The 13,658-nt window shown below is 38.9% G+C and overlaps 1 protein-coding gene across 1 annotated transcript in view; it reads right to left on the bottom strand.

The window, feature by feature from the left end:
- The window catches only part of LOC125003513 (B-cell receptor CD22-like), a 36,170-nt gene extending 27,142 nt beyond the window's left edge, over positions 1–9,028 (bottom strand). The window contains exon 1 of the mRNA XM_047577489.1: positions 8,969–9,028. The gene's annotated coding sequence lies outside the window, so the exon portion shown is untranslated. The remainder of the gene's footprint in view (positions 1–8,968) is intronic.
- Positions 9,029–13,658: the final 4,630 nt, after the last annotated feature.

The following is a 13,658-nucleotide window of genomic DNA, read 5'->3' as shown; positions in this document are numbered from 1 at the left end:
CACCGCTCAAAATTTCTTTAAGAAAATGTTTTAAAATCTTTTCATATTCCAATTTTTTTAGGCCCAATAAATCCTTAATTTTCTTCTGTTAAATTTCTGAAAAACCCCCAGGGGAATTTGATCTATTTGATCGAAACCATACAACTTTCATTAAGAAATTTGTGTTTTGCCCAAAATTTTTTCCATTTCCTCAATGAGAATTTTTCCTAATTTTTTGGAAAATTTGTGGGAGTACTGAGATTTCCCTTGGGATAAAAGGGGGGGTCAAAGGTTTTTAAATGGGAAAGATCTTTTATTTTTCCCGAGGGATTTTTTTGCGAAAAAACCCTTTTGGTAGAGGGCCCTAAATGATACAATGGCCCTGGAGGGGGGGGAGGCTGAAAGAGGGAAGGGGGAAAAAGATTGGGGGTTTAACATGAAGGGGGGGTTTTTTAACCATGCTTTGGGGGAGTAGGGGGCTTTTCTCGGGGGTGGTTCGGTAGCAGCCCTGGGGAAAGAAGCGGAAGGGGTGTGTAGTGTAAACTTTGGGCTAGTTAAATCACACGTTTGAACATATTTTTGGACAGGGGAAATTTTTAACACAGAGATGGGGAAACTCAGTCATTTTAAAGTTTTTGGGGGTCTTTCCAAAAGAGTTTAAAAATTTATTGATTAAACGATCCTGTGTGAGATGGGTTTGGGGCCAGGTGCTTAGACTGAGGAGATGACTTTTTCCATCACCGTCGCAAAATCCAAAGTCACTTCACTTTAAAGAGATGGATTTTCACACTAAAACTAAAATTTGCAAGGTTTTGGTATTTATGTCATGTGGGGCGGGTGGGCACAGAGATCCACGGGGGGGGTTTGTAAAAAACCCTTTGAAGTTATGGGTTTTCCCAGGGGCCCAAACCCTTTTAATTTCACCCAAACCCAACAATTTTTTTAAAAAAGCTTCAGGAAATTTAGTATTTTCCCGGTGCTTTTTTTAAATTTTGTCAAACTTAGATGAATGATAAAGTTTGATGAGAGTTTGATGTGTTTTATTATTAGTTATTTAATTATTATTATTATTATTTATTTGTAATCAACTAAAACCGGGAACTTTTTTATTTTTTGGGTTTTAAAAATTTTAATAAAAAATTTTTTTTTAACACTAAATAAAATGACTTCCGGGTTTTGTTTGTGGTTAAAACATCTACAGTTCAGAAATATGGTTAAAAAACCCCGTTTTGGGCACATCCCTCTGATCTTTCACCTCAAACAGCCTCCACAGGTTCTTTGGGGTTTTCCAGCCCCACAGATGAAGATTTTTCTTCTCCTGGTTTGGAATCCAAGAAAAAAGACGACGGATGAATACAAATTTCAAAAAAATAAAAGGAAAAAGTTAAATAACAAACACCCCTCACCCATCCCACAAACCAAAAGAAACAGAGGAACCAGCAAAAATCAAAGTTAACCTGATGAAAATTCATTTTTTACTCTAATTTTCCTACAAATAAACAAACACTGATATGAGGCCTTTGTGTCCTAAACAGATTTTGGATTTTTTCATATCAACCCAAAGAAAAAAAGGGAACCCGTCAAAAAACACCCCTGACAGTAAATTTTTTTGGGTTTTAAACCAATCACTGGAGGTTTTCTCGTATGACTTTTTTAAAACCTTCTGTTTGCGGGAAACTGAAATTTTGAATCTTTATTTCCCCTGGGGACCCCCAACCGGGTGGAAAGGTGGAGTTATGACGTCCTCTTCTGTTCGGGGCTTCACATAATAACCCCCCTGTGTTCAGGCCCTGTTTGTCATAAAGGGGGAAAAATCGTCCTGAAGTTTTTTGGTAAAGTTTTAAATTTTGTCACTTGAACCCATAAAAACCCAGTATTTAGCTGAACATAACGTGCATGGCGAATCAAATCCCAAACGATTCGTAAACCAATAATGAAAAGTGTGAATCCAACCCTCTCGATTACACTTCATGTTAAGGACCACTGATGTCCTACTCGACCACGGTATCCACTGGGGGTAATTAACCATTTTTTGAAACTTCAAAAAAAACCCTCGATAAACCATCCCTACAAAAAAGGGTTCAAAAAAGGCCGCTGTATGGGACCCAATACCCCTGCTTAACTGGGGACACCCCCTTTAGGGGTGGGGTAAAAAAAGGTAAACAGAATGAAATGGGCCCATGGTTTGAAATCTTATTTAAATTTTCAAGAGGGGAAAGTTCATCATTATGATGATTTAAATTGTGAAGAAACCCCAAAATCAGAAAAAAACCTTATTTTTCATTAAGGAATTTTTTAAAATTTTTTATTATCGTAAAACTTTTTTTTAAACCAGCGAAATCCCCCAACTTCTTACATATTTCGCCCTCCTGCTGAAAAGGAGGGGGGAACTCAACAAATGTCAAAAACTACATTTTGAGTTTTTCTGTCAACATGTTTATTTTAAAAATTTCATCTTTCTCTCGACCCTGAATAACTCAGAACCAAAAATATAAAAATAACACAAACCCAAAGGCAAAACATCATGAGCCAAAAAGGGGTGAAGAAAAAAAACCCTGACCATCAAATGGGGAAATATAGTTTTTCAGCAAAATTTTAATGGGGGAACAAATTGTGATGGCTAACAACTTTTTTTATTTGCTTTTATGACAGGCCCCAAAAATTCCCGGTGAGTATTTTTTGGGTTGCGCTAAAACGAACTAAAATTTTCACAAAAAAACTAAGAAAAAACAGTGTAAAACTAACTGAAATATAAATAGAAAAACTTTTTTTAAAAATAAAAAAGAAATATAAAAAAAAACAAACTGCACAACAAATCTACCAAACAATCATCATGTCATGTAAAATTTTCGCATTTAGAGTTGGAAAAAACTCATCATCTCACTGTCTAGTAAACTATTTCTAGTTATCTCATCCTCAGGGTAGCAGAGGTCTATCTCAGGGCAAAAACCCGAGAGACAAAAAAAAACATTCACACTCACACCACAGTCAAAGTAAAAATCACCAATTACCTAAACGACAGTCTTTGGGCAGTGGAGGAAGCTGGAAAAAATCTGGAAAAAACCCACGCAGAACACAGGGGGAACATGAACCCAAACAGAAAGGGGCCGAACCTGGACTTAAACCTGGGCTCGACCTTTTTCCAAAATTTGGGGGCATCCCGTGTTTTAAACCCCCCCCACCTAATTTCCCTTTTTAAATAACCCTTTTACTTTGAAAAGAAGAGTCCCTGTCTGAAAGGGTTTTGGTTTCATCCCGAAAAAGAAGATATTTGACAAGATTTTTCTCCCTACTCCACTCTTTTACTTTTTTTAAAACCCTGGGCCTTTATTTATTTTTTTACAAGGGCCGGGGCTTTTTTTTAAACATTTTGGGTGTATTTTAAAAAATTTTTTTTTTTATCAGGAATTAAAAAAATTTTAAATATTTTTACACTGAAAAAAACTTCCCGGGTTTTTTCTGTGGTTTCAGGTTTTCCCTCTACAGTTTAGTAAAGTGGTTTTAAATTTTCATTCTGTTCACAATTTTCTGATCTCTCCACCTCTTTTAGCCTCCCCGGTTCATTTGGTTTTAGTCCCACAATTTAAGAAATTTCCCTTTTTCCTGGATGGAACCCCGAAAAAAGGCGAATAAATCCAAAAAATTTTAAAAATAAAATTACTGGAAATTGGGAAAATAAAAAAAAGGGAAAAAGACTTTACCTCCAAAACCTAAAACTTAATCAAAAGAAAAAATCCCGCACCCAGCACCACCAAAAATTAAACTCTGACCATTTTATAATTTCGGTAATTTTTCCTAAAATGGACAAAACCCTGATATGAAAGGGCTTTGTGGGCTCAGTAATAGATTTGGGTTGTTTAAGCGATCGAAAAGGGAAAAAAGACCATTCCCAAAAAAAAAATTTTTTGACAGGGGAAAGTTTTTGGGTTTTTGAATCACCCATTTTTTTTTTCTGTAGTGCTTGTTTATAATCCCCTGATGCAGTAAAATGAGATTTTAACATTTAATTTTCCCCAAAAAAACAACCAAGGGTGTAAGGTGGAATTATGACGCCCCTTCTGTTCTGGGCTTTACAGTAATAAAATCCCTCTGTTTCAAAATCTGAAGTCATGATGGTGAAGAAACTGGTCCTGAAGCTTTTGGGAATCTTTTATTCTCCTTTTTACCAGGGGGTAGTTAGCTGCTGGGGTTTGCCCTCACCTACAGGGCAAAAGTCACTGAACAAAACCCCCCCCTCCACATCTCCCCAATGGACTCACTGACACAGAGGGAACTTTGGGGGCAAACTGGGAAAAGAATTTAAAAAAAAAACAAAATTTTTTTAGGTAAAATGAGACATTTTTCAAGGAGCAAAACAAAACAACTATAAAAAAGGGTATGTTTTTAAAAAAACCTCACAGACCCGATTCCAAAACCTTTTTTTAACCTCTTCCTGGGGAAAACCAACATTAGTGTCCAGCTTAAAGTACTTGTCTCCACATGTGGGCCCCCCAACCTCGGGATCTGATCTCATAATAAAATCAATGATGGGGGTTTTTTAAATTTTCCCGTCTTTGATAATTTGGGGTCAAATTTTTAAAATTTTTATAACCTGTTAGTTACAGTGGATTTTCTATTGTTTTTTCAGAACCAAAAATTAAAAAAATTTGGGTTTTTTAGTCATGAATTTTTATTTTTGGAACAAATAGTTAAATCTCCTCTTTTCACCAAGAAGGAACACCTACAAAAAATCCCCTTTCCCATACCAAAATTTAAACCCCACAAGGGGGGGAGGGGGTTTTTGGGAAATCTAATTTTCCCCTCCGGCCCTCGGCGAGAGTGGGGTACACCCTTTTTCCGGTCACCAGCCCCTCGTAGGGGTAACACTAGACAGTCTTTGGAAAGTGGGCAAAACCCACACAGAAAAAATGCAAACTCCACCCAAAAGGTCTGACGGAACTCAAACCTGGACTTTCCCGCTGGGGCGATGAGCCTTTAAACCCCGAGTCCCCTGGGGCCGTCCACTATTATATTATTTTTTTTACTTTAAACTTTAGCTTACCCGCAAAAACCCAATAAATCAATTAAAATCTAATAAGTGTCCAGAATTTAACTTTTTGATTATTGAGGAAAAAACACCAAAATTAAACCCCCCAGTCCCGCTTATAACCCCCAACATAAAGTTTTTGTTTTTTTTGGAAAGGGCATAAACAACTCATAATTTAAAAAATTTTGGTTTAAAAGCCAATTTCTAAAAGAACAAAAACACCCTTTAGGCAACATCATCTATAAAACAAACGGGGGTTATTTCCTAATTTAGGGAAAAATTTTTGCTCATTTGGAAAAAGCTCCACTGCTGGGGGTAGTGACCCTAAATTTGGAAATCAGGGCAAGTTACTCTGATGTTCCTCAGTGTTTGTGGTGAGTTTACAAAAGTGTAAATTTAAAACTGGTCACGGAATCATCCCGAAAGGAGCCAAGTTTTGAAAGTTAAACAGGCAAAATTTAAAATATTTTGGGAATTTTTCCAAAAAAGTGATTAATTAATTAAAACTCACACTGGGAAAACTATGAACAGAGATGAAGAAATTTGAAAATCCGTATTGAAATTTTCAAAACTTTCATAGTAGTTTTCCACTGTTTTTAAAAGCTGATAGAAATGAAAGCAGCACACCAAATGGGTCCTTGAAATCGTGTTTGGGGTTTTCCTTGTACCAGGAGTATTTTGCTGGCTGGGTTTTGCATCACGCTAAAAGGTCAAGTCCACTGAAATACCCTCCACATCTCACCAGAGGGGCTCAAAAGATACAGAGGAACTTGGGGGAACTGAAGGAGAATAAGAGAGAAGCTACCCCCGGGCCTTTTTAAAATGTACTGAAAGATCACCGTCTGAACTCCAACGAACATTCCAAAATTTTAAAATCCGCTTTACAACCCGAAACTGCTGATGTTTACTTACACTGGGACTCTATGAATACAGACACAAACTGTTGTCCCAAATTGCAGTAGTAGATCCCTCTGTCCTCCCGAGCTGATGGAGTGAAATGATAAATACCTCCTTTCCCAGGGAAGTGGTTGGTTTACTTTGGGACCAGGTGTGCTAGCTGCTGGGGTTTGGGAAAACACTGCTTAAAAGGTCCAGCAGTGAACCTTTTCCCCCCACTATCTTTCCCAGAGGAATTTACTGATACAGGGTTTAAAAATTTGAAGGACCCCGGAATTGATTGGGAGATTTTTTATGTTTTTATACGGGGAAGTTTTTGAAATTTTCTGAAACTAAAGGGCATCAGTTTTAAAATGGAACTGAAACAATTTAAAAAACAAACATGATGTTTTTTCTTGACAGTGACATTGTGCAGTTTTTGCAAGGGGGTTTCTTCCCCTTTTCCCGGGAAAAAATAAATCAAGAACAGTGGGCCGGGGAAATAAAACCCCCAAAAAAACTGTCCCTATGTTACCAAATGTCTAGTATGGTAAAACGCCAGAGTAAGTAAACTCACAGAAATTTAAGAGAGCGGGAATCCCATGCCACTGAAAGCACAGACACGGGGTCCCCGGAGAAAAATTGTTTTTCAAAGTAGAAAGTTTGCTTGTCCTGATTTTTCCGTTTTCTTAAAACCCGACTAAAGACCCACCCCCGCTGGGTGCAGCTGCTTTAAACACTTGAGGGCCCGGGCCCCAGTTTGAGACTGATGGGCTGATAATTTTTCTGGGGCACCTGCACCCCGCAAAGCTGCACATGAACCCCACAAAAAGTAATTACATCTGTTTAAATACTCAATGCACAATACCAAACCACCTACACAGTTAGATTTTACAGTACCTGTGACACAGAGCTTTTCCCAAATAAAATCTTCTCCATTTTAAACCCTCGGTTTGTTTAATTTTTAAGTGGGTACTCCCGATGAATCACTCTCTTCAGGTTTGTGATTTTTCATAAATGATCCCTTTCCCTTCTCTGGTTTTAAGGACCTGAACACGACCTGAATACGGGGGTCTTTTCTCAGGGCCTCGGGCTGTGAAAAGGGTTCATCCCCTGACTTTCTACGATCAGGGCTGGGAAACCAGAAACTTTGAAAATCCAACAGCATCATAATTTAATCATAATGACTGAAAGGGGGAGGAAATGTCCCCTGATGAACCTTTGAGGGACAGAAAGCTTCGCAGGTAAGTCCAAATTTGTAGCAGGGGGAAAAAGGGCACCTGAAAAGAAGAAAGACAAAAATGGGTTTTAAAAGAACACAACTACAAGAGGATTTATTCTGCAACACTACAGAGGAGGTGGTGGTGGTGTTGGATTATAAATGTCCTGCAGAGATCAAAGAAGAGAAGAGGAAGAGGAAGTGTTGTTTTCTGAAACATAGACACTGATGGTTGGTTCAGAGATGACACTGAGTTAGTGGAAGACTGAAGTAAACTCACATTGTGGAGGAGAGGGAAACTTCTCAGATCCTTTAACAGCACAGGAAACACTGTCTCCCCATTCAAAGTATTGTTGAATTGAATAAGTGTCTTTGTTCATGTTCACTCCATTCTTGTACCAGACGTAGGAACGAGCAGATAGACGACTACTGCTCTGACACTTCACCTCTGCCCACCTTGATACTAAAGATGTTCTCTTAACCTCTACATCGAGGACTGAAGTGAACAGAGAAATGTCATTTTAACTGTTGTCACCCATTAAATAAACACATTCATCAATAGTTCAGTAACAGTAATGACATGTTTCACATTTGTCATATGTGGAGGAGAAATTCTTACCTGAGACAGTCAGAGTGACTCCAGGTGAACCAATAAAACGTCCACCTTCTTGGTTTGTTATGAATCTGAACTTGTACTCAGCTGAATCGCTCTCTCTCAAGTCTGAGATTCTCAGAGTGCACTTGTTCTCATTGCAACTGTGAGTCACACGACCAGAATACTTTGAGTCTGTCGACAGATCATCAGGTTCAGACCCTGTGAACCAAAATGTTTTCTCCACAGTTGTAGAACGGTTCCCAACTGTAGATGGGAATGTAAAGGAGCTTTTCATTTCCACTGTTGATCCTTTTACAGCACAGATCTGAGTAGAAGAGTAAGTCACTCCATAACCAGTCTGACCAAGTACCACTGGAACACAGAGAACATCAGAGACTAGATTTAGATTCATTGATTAAAGTCAGAAAAATAAACACTTTACTGGTAATGCATCTCAGAAAAATCACCATCAAAGGGGAAATGTACTTAACTAGAAGGATGTGATACAAGAACACAACAGTCTGCTCTGCTTGGGTGGAGTGGTGTGAATGGAAACTCATGACAAATGTGAAACACTGAGACGTGTGCAACAACTATGGTGAGAAAACTCTTAATAGGAACACAGAGATCACAGATAGTAAAACAGACTCATTACAGAATGAGAAAGAACCACTGAACTATAAAACTATCAATGCTTTTCTACAACGTTATGTCTCTCTGTGATGGTGGACACTGTCCCTTTAAGGGTTTGGGGCATTGTTGTGGTTGTTAGCAGGGTGAGGAGTTGGTGGTTAGTAAGTTCAACAAAGACAGGAAGACACATTTTCACAAACACACAAACAAATGACACTGAGATAGTGGATCTTTCTAAGTACCTGGGAGTTCACCTAAACAAGAGGTGGTCAGAGCAGACTCTACCTGCTAAGGAGACTTAGATTCCTTCAGAGTGCACGGAGCACTCCTGAGGACCGTCTATGACAAACACACACTGCACACTTTAATGTTTTTATTACTTCTCTTTAGCTGCTGTCTTTGAACTGCTGCTGCATCACTGGCTATTTCTCCACTCTGGGACAAATAGAGGGTTAATGTTTAAGAATCAACACATTTCTACAATAATCAAAGTCAAGTGTAAGAAGCTGGTCACTAGAAATGTGTAATTTTTACATGAAAACTAATCTGTGAGCTTATACGTTTTGTAAGAACAAAGAATCAATCTACAACTGTTAGATAAATGCAGTTGAGTAAAAAGTATAATATTCCTGCTCAGTACCTGACACAGAGAGAAGGAAGACAAAGAATCCCCTCGTCGCTGCAGTTAAACCCATCGCTGCTCCTCACTTCTGTCAAACAACAGACAGATCACATACTTAAGTACAACAGTACGTCAGTTAGTGGCAGAATATATTTCCTGTGTAGAGACACCTTCTCCTGTCAGAGATCGTTCTGTTCAATATGTCTTCCTTCCTCTTATATTATTAATATTCATCAGCAAATGAATGGTTGTAAATCCTCAAGCTGAAATGAAGAAATTACTCTTATTTTTGGTTTTCATCAATAAACCTCCTATAATGTGACTTACAGATTTGAGTGTCACTCTGTGAAATTAAACATTAATCTTGGAGACATATTTGTTTAAACCTTTCTTTTTCTAAAGTTCTGCTGATACACTCAAGCTGTGCAACATCAGCAGTTCCTGGTAGATACATTCTAACAGTCAGTCTAAAAATATATTCAGAGTAAAGGGTGTTAGTTTCTATGTTCCAGTCATTTCTCCTATAATGCTGCATCTTATAAGAAATCAGAAAGTGGTTGGTGTTGAAATTAGTTCTTCTACGTTCAAAGTTTGTCTTCAAAACAATATACTTTCATCAAAGTGTTGACCAGAGGCCATGAAATTCTCAGAGGTTTGATGACGACAGGAGAAAGAAAACTTTGAGGAAGAGAAGTGGGCGTTACCAAGTTGAACCAATCTCATCTTTGACGACCAATTGGAGTGACTGATACAGTTGATTGACATATGGCTCAAAGTTCCCAAATGATTCCTGAAGGATCCACCGTCCACAGCTTGAAGGACTATCAAACATGTCCAACACAGTAAATACAAAACTAAGTGTATTAACACTTTGGTGTAGGTACCTTGGATGGATCACCAGTGATCATAATTCATTCTAAAAAGCTGTTTGTTTTTCCATAGATATATAAATTTAATCAACAACATTAATCCACGTGCTATCTGACACATATTAATGAAGATACTCTGAGGAAGCTGAACCAGACTGAGTCTCTCCAGAGTTGGAGTCGAGGTTGTTGTTGGTCATTTGTGTCGAGGGCAGGGTCCACTGGATCCAACCATCTGGGTACCTCATTACCAGCCTGCTGCTTCCCAGCTCCACACCCTGAACAGGAGGACACACAACACCTGATACAACTATATGTACCCAGGTTGAAATGATATCTTTACTTTTACGTTTGACATGTCACCAAATCCTGATGAATGTTGTTTTTTATATGTTTTAGGTGTGTTTTATTGCCTATATGTATGCCTGGATGTTGTATTCAGACCAGTGTTAATACCTGTACTGTCTCTTTAAAAAGTCGCAGCCTTGTGTCGTCATTACGCTGCGTCTCTCAGTTCGCTCCAGACCAGCTGACAGGAAGTGTTGTATTAATTTGCTCGTCATTTTTGAACATTTATTTCAGTTTTTGGACAATGCAAACTTTATTTCATGCATGTATAAATGTTGGGTTTTAGGCTGCGAACATGCAGTTAATGGGTCAATTGAATATGAACTTTGTAAACTGACTTTTTGCAAGTTGAAGTAGACATATTCCACATGAAAGTCTACATGGTTTCCTGTATGTTTCTCTGCAAACAGGGGCTTGAGACTTGTGTGCTGTGTGGAGACTGCATGTCACAGAGCCGTGTGTGTTTTTCTATTGATTTGTACAGATAAATCTTCTATCCCGCCTTCATTAAAGAGCAACCAGCAGCTGATTGTGGTCAGAGTCCTTTCTTCATTCCTCACAACATAGAACACAACTCAGAACTTATGTGTTAATTGAGGCGCATCCAATCTGGTTTAAAGACAATGCACGCCCGTTACATGTACATAATATCGATAGAGACACAAGACAATACTGACGGCTGATGACAGTGAGCGATCACTCACCTGCAGGTTCTCCAGAGCTCTGGCAGCCATGTCGATATTCTTGGAGTTGACGAAGGTTCAGAAGAGTTTATGAAGAATTATGATGCTTTCAATCTCACCAAACCTGTCACCATGGAAACACAAAGCCTCTAATGTACAGGGAAGCTGAGTAGTACTGATGTGTAGCTCAGGTGAAGGTGATCACATGTATAATCCTACGATGTTCATCATTTCAGAAACAAGAAACAAACATGGAGGTTTTGGGTGATACATACAACCATGTGTGTCTTTATTTACATCCTGTAATGACAAATGATGTATCGTACAGTATCTTACACCATCAACATCCTGCTCTGTATATATAATGTTTTAACTGTGTGTACTTGTAACTTGTTGAAACACTGCATGACTATAAGTTGAGTTGTTGCTAATGACATTAATAATATCTTCATTGTTTGTTTTTTGATCTATGGGTCTCTGTCACAGGGTAGGCCATGTTATCTCTCTGAAGGGTCCTGATGGAGGCACTATCTATTGATAGGGGTTATGAAAGTAAATCTATTTCATGAACCCGTCGCTCTTTTATCACTATCAATGCTTGATGCTTCGTCTGTGCTGTGAGTCCATATGCAGATGTTGGATTAAACTGAAGACCAGAATTTTCATCAGCCTACATTGAGCACAGTTAGCCTTCAGTTAGCAGAGTTAGCCTACATTTAGCACAGTAAACCCACATTTAGCTTATGGTTAGCACAATTAGCCTGTGTGTGACAAAGTAATGCGCGCTTAAGTGTGCTGATGTGTGTGCGTTCTACAACTGTGTGTGTGTGTGTAACTGTAATAACACAAAGTTACCTGTGTAGTGTGTGCTGGTGTGTGTTGTTGTAACATAAATGTGTGGGACACAGGGATCAGCTGTATTAACAGCAGAGACAACAAGAGGAGTCCCTGATTAATGAATTGGTCTCAGCTGTGGCCCAGGCCTGTGGGTCAGGGTTGCTGTGGCAACCCAACATGGTTGTCAATGACGACAGAAGCGCACTGGGCCGGGACACAGAGAAGAGGTGGATTATCTCCCTCTGTGCTGGTCGCACATTTGGGCTCACTGTGACAAAACGGTAGCTCCTATTAGAAAATCACACAGACCGTGGGCGTCATAAGACCTTCCTGAAGACATTGATATGTTTCTTGTCTTTCTGGAGTAAATATTTTGGAGTTTTGAAATATATGGAGTTTAAGGAAATCTTTGCATTACCTTCAATGGAGAACAGACAGGGACGTGACCGCGAACAGAGACTCGCAGTTTAAATTCTGTACGTCTCACTGCTTTGCCGAGCACATTGTGAGAGACACAACAAGTTTGTCTACAACTGTGGAAAAAATCGTGTCTACAATATAGATTGTGATCGGGACGAGTGTGGAAAGAGAAAGGTTTCAAGCAATTTCAGACAGCTGTCTTCACTCTAAGTGATGAGTCGTCCACTCTGGCTCTGGATTCTGTGCAATACACACCCATTATAAACTGAAAATCTCTCCCAAAAAGATCATGGTCATTGAACAGTGATGGATCAAAAACTATAAGACCTATCAAAACGTGGATTAACACATCAATACACAAGGCTTGTGTCTACAGTTCAAAGTTTACATGAAGTCTCTAGGTGAAAGCATGCCTGAGCAATAGACCTTTGAAAGACTTATGTTACGAAAAATTCATATTTTGTAGCAAGTATGAGCACACCGATCCCGATCAAACCAACATTTTGATATATAACTCTAAGGGACGGAAAAAGGAGAAGGAGGAAAAGTAAGAAGAAGAAGAAACAAGCAGTATAACAACAGGGCACTAATAATAAACTGCACTTATTTATTTATTAATATTAAATATTTAGGGACTGGAATGTATTTTTGTATTTGAACCAGATAAACTGACTGATATATGAGCCCTGAATGCTCTCCTAGACTGACTGCTAAAAAATAACAATATCCCAATAATTACTACCAGTGAAGATGTAGTTTTTTGCTGCACTTGTCTGTTATGACTATGGGTCATGTTGTGTGTGGGCTCTGCCTGTGTAGTGCTGTTCTACTATCAGCGTCCTGTGTGTAGGACAGTGTTTGGGGGAAAGCTGTATGACATGGTTACAAGTGTAAAGTGAGACTCCAGCTTTTTGTTCCTTTACAACATTTCCTATTTGTTAATTTCATGTTTTAATAATTTCATATGTGTCTGGTCATTTGTTTAATAATGCCTGATGAATGAGTTGTGTAGCTACCTTATTCTCAGCATGTTTCTGCAGTTGAACAGCGCCACAGTGTGGACAGAAGTGATAATGCATTTAGTTCTTTCATCCTCAGATGAGGTGATGACAGCCTGAACCGTGGTGAACTTCTCAAGCAGCCGTTAACTCTGCTCTTCCTCAAAGCCACCTCCTAAAGCAGAATAAAAAACTTTAGGTTTTTAGTTGTTGGTTTTGTGTGTAGGTGTACACATTAAACTGATGACAGACTTTGATAAATTTGAGCCGTCGAGTCACTTGTGAAGCTCCTCACCGTGAGTTGTGTGACCCGGCAGGTCAACAGTTTCCTGGATGCTTCCTTACAGAGCTCATCCAATGATTAATCTCAGAATGCAGATTTGACATTGTTTGGTTGAGATGTATTGGTCTGCTACGCTACGCAGGACTTGCTGACCTTTAACCCCATCAGTGCACAGCCCTTACAGAAGTATCCCATCGGCCAATCAGGAGCCGGCTGAATAGACATGTCAGCATCTGTGAGGGCAGACAAGTCCTGGTCCAGAAACAAGTAACA

Source organism: Mugil cephalus, chromosome 2 (genome assembly GCF_022458985.1).
Source record: "Mugil cephalus isolate CIBA_MC_2020 chromosome 2, CIBA_Mcephalus_1.1, whole genome shotgun sequence".
In the NCBI taxonomy this organism is placed as follows: Eukaryota; Metazoa; Chordata; class Actinopteri; order Mugiliformes; family Mugilidae; genus Mugil; species Mugil cephalus.
Note: the sequence above shows the minus strand (reverse complement) of the source record. Positions and strands in the feature narration are given on the sequence as shown.